This window comes from Trichosurus vulpecula, chromosome 4 (assembly GCF_011100635.1).
Source record: "Trichosurus vulpecula isolate mTriVul1 chromosome 4, mTriVul1.pri, whole genome shotgun sequence".
Classification (NCBI taxonomy): Eukaryota; Metazoa; Chordata; class Mammalia; order Diprotodontia; family Phalangeridae; genus Trichosurus; species Trichosurus vulpecula.
Genome location: NC_050576.1, coordinates 212064851 through 212070524, shown reverse-complemented (window position 1 = coordinate 212070524; position 5674 = coordinate 212064851).

Sequence of the window (5674 nt, the reverse complement as noted above, 5' to 3'; positions counted from 1 at the left end):
TTGGCATGTTCACACAGCTTGAGTCGTGTTAAATCTTACCTTACTGAATTACTTTTAATGTTAACAGATTGTTTTTGTTTGTTGGTCTTGGATATTTTTCCTTTTAGGGGTTCAAATTAGGCACTATTTTTGTGTTTTTTAATATCCCAGATTAACATTTAAAGAAGTTGATTTTTCTAGAAGAAGTATTTTATATTCATTTTCTATTTAGACATTTTTAGATAATCCTGGACTATATAATTTTAAGATTGCAATCACATTAGTGTTCTCAGTGTGAATATAATGAAGTACTCTATTTTGTTGAAAAGTGTATGCATTTGTCACTATTGTAACATCTGTTATCACTTAAAATTCACAAAAGATGGCAAGCTCCAGTACATCAAGAATTCACACTGGCACTAAAAATAAAGTCAGTATTAATCATTTCGTAGATTTCTTGAGTGAAAAGGATAGAAAGTGCAACATCTTTTGGCCTTGGGCGTTTTGTACTTGCAGTTGAAGCTCACACAGACACTCTTTTTGCATGTTCCATTCTTATGGTAAAGGGACTTCCCATGGAATTTGCCAAAATTTGGTCCATGTAAGGCCAGATGCTGCTGTAAATTTTTTTTTATAGTACTGTTCTCTTATAATCTTAACATTGTTTATCCTCAAACTGATGCTTTTTACACATCTTAATTTCTTGCTATTTACTAATATTCCTAGTGCCCACATCCCATATTATTTGTAAGTGCTTAACTACTGTTATTTTTTCCTCTCTAAACAATAATCAATTAAGATCATGAATGTATTTGTCACCTCCTCTGTGTGTTTGCTATATATTAAAGAGCTATTTAGCACACATTAGGAAAATTAAATGTTTTAAAAGTTCCAAGAGAAAATTAAAGCTTTCTTATATGTTAGATGCCTTGTCTTTTATCAATAACATTCACAGATAGGGAAAAAAGCTTCTTTTTAAAATATGGACAAAGTACTTGATCTATTAGCTCTTCAGTTAATATACCAGTTAATAACTTGTACTTTTTCAGAATTTTAAACTTTAACAAATGCCTCCCTGATAATAATTGCCACTTTCTTTATACCTGCTGACAGATAACTTATTTTAAAGTTATCCTTATCTACCCAAATGTTCCACATGTTAAATTTAAAAATTCATGTTTTAAATGTTTTCAGATCATTGAAGAAATTCCAATGTGTGAAGAGGAAAAATATGGTAGATAAAATAATAAATGGTTTAAAAAGTCAAAATTATTTCTAATTGAAATAAAGTAACATAGCTTTCATATTTAGAATCCTATTATTTCAGATAGCTTTTGTGTTCAGTATTTTTGCCCATAAGAAAAATTTTTTGCAGCTTTCAAGACTCATCTGTGTTTTTTTTTCCCCCAAGTGGTTTCATTTGATAAATAAAGATGAATAAAGTCATCTTGAGTCTCCTGGACAGGAACACCAGTCCTCCTATCTCCACCAGATTTTAACAATTAAATCAGATGAGTCTCAATATGTGAATGTATTCTTTTTATCTCAGTACTTTAAAAGATCCTTGCTGACTCCTTACAGTGATACATGTCACAACTCAGTTTTCCTTGCATTGCTTAATAAGACTTATTATTTGGTGACCAGTCTTCTGGTCATAGGCCTCTACAAACTTAGTGAGGATTGCCTAAGTTTGATGATCTAAGGTCAAGTTTGCTTCATTTTGATTTTCAGGGTGTTTGTTACTTGGGCAAGTTTTCCTGCTTCTTGTGCCCAAATTATAATTCCCTTTTTCTTTTCTGATATTTTCCTCTAGCACTCATTTATTAAAAAAAAATTTTTTTTAACTCTCAGCTCTCCCAGGAAATCTAGTTGAAATTGTGTCCAAGCTATGTTATTCCTTGAGGCTTTGCTTGTGGATATTTTGGAGTCATTGTCATCTGAATTGTGTCTTGAATATCCATGCCCCCATAATGGCTTTTTATGATGGGTATTCTTTTTTTGTTGGTTCATTCTTCCAACTTCAGACTTGATGTTAGGCTCTGCACACTTCTTAGGGGAGGGTCTGAGCTGATCTTGTTGCTGCTTCGGGTATTATTTCAGGATTTCAGGCACAGTTCAGGCTGGTGACCTAAAAGTTTTCAGTGCTCCCCAAATGGTCTGATTGAGGACAACATCTTACCACTGCCTCCCTGGTCTGAGCTCTGCAAGTTTCTGACCTGGGTTTGGCTCTGAGCAACAGTAGACTGCTACTGGACTCAACCTCTGTCAGCCAGCTGGGAAGCACTGCTGGTTCAGAATGACAAAAGTGCAGGCTCCCTTTTAGTCTGAGATTTTTGTGCTGGTCATTTTTTGTAGGCTTAAGAATGGGCTAGCAGCTGTGATTGAGACCAGTTCTTGTCCTGGGGTCCAAGCCATACTGTACCTTTGAAATTGATTAATATTTACTTAAGAAAATATGACTAAATCAACCCCTCCCTCATCATTTTCCTATGCCTTTGTATTAGTCTCCTTGTATTTGTTCTATAAAGAACCAAAGCATCATAGTATTTTAGAGTTTTTCAGAGCTTTGGTGATATCTCAATCAGATGGATAGATTTCAGGAGGCCCATGAACTTCGATGAGAAAAAAAGTACTTTGCTTTCACTAACCTCAGCTGAAATTTATAGCATTTCTTTCAATTATGAATATAGATTTAAAAAAAACAGTAGTTAGCACTTAGCAGTACCTGTGACTTTGTCAATAGAAATCACAAATTTCCATATCACATTAGTTGCTACTATCTAAAAATAACATTTATACTCATCACTGTTTTGAAATTACTATAGCTATTAGACCCACTGCTAGATCACAGTTAACCTGTCTACAGACTATATTTCAGAATAATTGGTTTCCTTTTTGAATCTTACATATTTCAGTCTATGCATTTAAAAACATTCTGAGAAGGGGGGGGGCTTCAACAGACTGCCAGAAATGTTCACAACACACAAAAAGCTAAAAACCCCTGTTCTAGTCCAACACCACCTCTAGCCCCAAGAAGTGAGAAAACTAAGGCCCAGAGAAACCAGGTGATTCACCTAAGGTCACATAACTAGTTATTCGTCAAACCAGGACAGGAACCTACCAAGGTCTACTGATTTCCCTGTTTCTTGTTCTTTCTACTTAGAAGAAATAGATAAAGTTCAGCTAGTTAGGAACTGTGTGTACAGACTGGCTTCTGTGGGCATTGGGTGTTGCAGAGATAGGAAAATTGATCTTTACTTTTTGGTATGTGCAATGATTGCTGATGCTTTACCTGACTTACTTATTTTAGTTTTTTTACATCTTATGCATGTTAAAAAGCTACCCTTCAAAACTAAATCATTCTTTTGGGCTTTAGAAATGTTTGTAGTTGGTTTATTCCAAGTTTATTGGTTTTAAAAGAATATAGTTTAAAATATTTTGTCACCAAATTTTTTGATGATCTTTTTTAATTTGTATAAAGGCATAATGTTGCTTTTGGCAAGAAATATTTTAAGATACCAAAAATATTTCAAAATCATAAATGAAGCTAATGTTTTGGTTGCTGTAGTGTTGTGCACTTTAAAAATCCACAAAATTTAAAATTCCATTTTTGCTTATTGTCCATCCAAGTTGAGCCATTGTTGTATTATCACTCATTTCTGGAACTTGTTCCCATGTGTCTTACATTTAAAACCAGAGAGAATTTCTGCAGTCATCCAAGCTCAGTCCTCTCATTTTACAAATGAAGAAACTAAGGCCTAACCAAGCTAAGTAATTTGCCTAAGGTGACAGAATAAATGACAGATCCGTGATTTGGATTCAAGTCCATTGATTTCAAAGCCAACCCTCTACTTCATCCTTCTGTATCTTTTGGAATGTATTTGACATACCTTGACTTTAAACTGAATAGATTGCAGCACGTTACTTGAAAAGATAGTATTCAGTGGCAGGTGAATGTTAGTCCAGATTTCTATATAGGGAGCATGGAGTAATTTGCTAGAGTCTTTATAAAGCTCTTGAAAAGGAGATAAATGTTTTGTTCCATTCTCCACTATTAAAATTTACAAAGAAGTACTTGCGTTGTTATCTTCATTTTACAAATGAGGAACCTGAAGCTCAGTGTGAAGTGATTTGCCCAGGGTCACACAGCTAATATTCAAACTCTAAATCGAATTTTAGCTTCCTGGAACCTTGTACTTTTAACCTATTAAAAAACACACACACACACCTCAACCCAAAATGAAACTAACCTTTCAAGTATGAACTGTATGAATTATACATTGCCCAGACCATACCTACTTACATACCTATAGCCCTTTAAGGTTTACAAAGGTCTTACCATAGTACAAATATTTTCTCCATTGTGTGGCTGAGGAAAGCTGCACAAAGGTTAAGTGATTTCCCCATGATTACACAGCCAGTAGACAGCAAAATCAGGATTCAAATCCAAGTCTCCAAACTGATGCTCCTTCCGTTGCATATTTCTCTGGCACTCCAACAACGGGAAGTAAGACTATCATCTTGGTAGTTGGTAGCATATGGTCATGAATTAATTTTTCAGTTTTCTAGAACAATGAAACTCAAAGGTCGTGAAATATGTCTGTAAAAACAATGGAAGTCATTCAAAATGAGTACATATCCACGCATAAGTGGAAAGACATCTGGATTAAGTGTTTCAGAAACTACATTTGGCCATTCAAAATAATGGTGATATTCATTGCTAGGGGCACATCTTTCTACAGACAAGCAGGAAAATGGCATGAAAACACCCAAGTTTTGGCATTTGTTTCTAAATGGTCTTAATTATGGCATTGCCATTATTTGACATTTGACAAAGGCTGATGGTATGTTAAGCACTGTGGAAAATGTACAAACATTGCCTTCATGAACCCTACTTTTAAGAAAGGGTTTAAGTCTTTCCTCTAGTCCAGCGGTGGGGAACCTGTGTCTTCGAGGCCGCATGTGGCCCTCTAGGTCTTCAAATGTGGCTCCATAAAAAGATTTGTTCTGGGAAGTTTGGATTCAGTCAAAGGGCCGCACCGGAGAACCTAGATATAGGGCCACATGTGGCCTCCAGCCGCAGGTTCCCCACCCCTGCTTGCCCATACTTACTGTGCTAACAGGAGCGAGTCTTTGACTTCTTTGACCCCAGGCAACTCACTAAGACTAAGTTATAATGTAAAGTATAATAATAGAAGATTAAGTTGCTAACCTGCTTTTGAGAGAATTTCCAAATCTTACATCTGGGCATAAAAACCAAAACAACATTTAAATTAGAATGGTTAGGCATTGCCTTTGAAAAGAAAGGAAAAATTAATGCTTTCAGAACCATTGAGTCTGGCCATCCACCCCCACATTATCCATCTTTTTGGTAACCGAATCTACATGACCATGTCTACTGTGAAAGATATGACAATGTGCTGTTCTTTGACTCCAGGCTCTAGGCTAAAGTTCCCTTCCCGGCCTCTGCTCTGGGCTCAGTCATATTCCTCATGATTCTCTCCTATGCTACCCTACCTCTTCCATTGGGATCTCTGCAACCCTCTTTTTTTTTTTTTTTTTTTTGGTGTGTGTGTTTTTTTTGAGGGGGGAAGGCAGGGCAATTGGGGTTAAGTGACTTGGCCAAGGTCACACAGTGTGTCAAATGTCTGAGGCTGAATTTGAATGCAGGTCCTCCTGACTCCAGGACCGGGGC